Source organism: Chiloscyllium punctatum, chromosome 36 (genome assembly GCF_047496795.1).
Source record: "Chiloscyllium punctatum isolate Juve2018m chromosome 36, sChiPun1.3, whole genome shotgun sequence".
In the NCBI taxonomy this organism is placed as follows: Eukaryota; Metazoa; Chordata; class Chondrichthyes; order Orectolobiformes; family Hemiscylliidae; genus Chiloscyllium; species Chiloscyllium punctatum.
In genome coordinates, this window is record NC_092774.1 from 68,953,481 (window position 1) to 68,955,098 (window position 1,618).

The 1,618-nt window shown below is 47.7% G+C and overlaps 1 non-coding gene across 1 annotated transcript; it reads right to left on the reverse strand.

Moving 5' to 3' along the window:
• Window positions 1-767: 767 nt before the first annotated feature.
• Window positions 768-839, reverse strand: trnae-cuc (transfer RNA glutamic acid (anticodon CUC)). Its single transcript has one exon. It is a non-coding gene; the product is annotated as a tRNA-Glu (tRNA).
• Between the last annotated feature and the right edge of the window lie 779 nt (window positions 840-1,618).

Here is a 1,618-nt window from a genome sequence, read left to right on the forward strand (position 1 = left end):
AGGCTAAAACACCTAGTCGAAGATTCACTCCACTCCATTTATTCCATCCAAGAATTCCTGATCACCAAAGACACTGAGACAGAAGGAGATGGAATAATGTTGTCCTTTGACATGACAGCTCTGTTCACATCCATTAGCATCAACGTGGCCAAAGAAAACTGAAGACACTACTCGAAGAACTAAAGACAAAAACACAGAACCAACTTCATCAGCAAAGATAGCACTGTCAAGCTCGGGGAACTGTGCCTTACCACCCACTTCATATTCAGTAACAAGCCCTACCAGCAAATCAACGAAATACCCTGAAACTACCAGCGTCAGGATTCCTCGCAGAAGCAATAATGCAGAGACTCGAACAAACAGCCTTTCCAGCGATCCAACCCAAACTTAGAGTCTGCTACAGCGATGAAACTTTTACCATCAAAAAATTAAACAAATTAGAGGAAACCTACAACACCATCAACAATATCCTTCCTGGCATAAAATTCACAAAAGAGGAGAACAACAACAAAGTGCCATTTCCAGATGTCACAGTCGAGCGAACAGTCAATGGTAAATTCAAAACAGCGTCTATAGGAAAACAACACACGCGAACCAAGAACTTAACTACAGAAGCAATCACCACTACACATACAAACAAATCTGAATCAGGACACGATTTCAACGAGCCACGACACACTGCAGCACCCAGGAACTCCGAAGATCAAAAAATGACTGTACAGAGCATTCAAGAAGAACAAGTAGCCTGTAAACCACCTGAAAACGGTTTCCCTGACCGGGAATCGAACCCGGGCCGCGGCGGTGAGAGCGCCGAATCCTAACCACTAAACCACCAGGGAGATGCAGACAGATCCTAATAGCTCTACTGAAAATTTTTTCCCTTCCCTAAAATCGAATCCGGGCCGTGGTCGGTCGAAGGCTTTCACCTGTGTCTCCAACAATGTCATTTCTTGTAATTATTGCTCCTGATACTGTCTCCTCTACATTGGGGAGAGTGGAGACTGCTCGCAGAATTAAGTGACATCGCTTGAGGGAACATCTACAGGGCACCCACACCAATCAACCGCATCGCCCTATGGCCCAACATTTCAAAACCCCTCCCAGTCTGCCGAGGACATGCAGGTCCTGGGCCTCCTCCATCGCCGCTCCCTCCCCACCCGATGCCTGGAGGATGAACGCCTCATCTTCCACTTGGGATAAATTCAACCCCAGGCCATCAATGTAGACTTCATCAGATTCCTCATTTCCCCTCCCCCACCTTACCTCAATTCCAAACTGTCAGCTCAGCGCTGTGCTCATGACCTCGCCTACCTGCCAATCTCCATCCCCAACTACCTGCTCTACCCCCCTCTCTGATCTGTCACCTTCATCCCCAACCCCATTCACCTATTGTGCTTTTTGCTACCTTTGGTCCAGCACACCCCACCCCCAATTTATCTCTCCACCCTGGAGGGGTCCTGCCTCTATTCCTGATGAAGGGCTTTTGCCCGAAACGTCGATTTTCCTTCTCATCGGAAGCTGTCTGACATGCTCTGCTTTTCTAGCACCACTCTGATCTAAACTCTGGTTTCCAGCATCTGCAGTCCTCATTTTTACCTACCCAATAAACCCAGTGTGC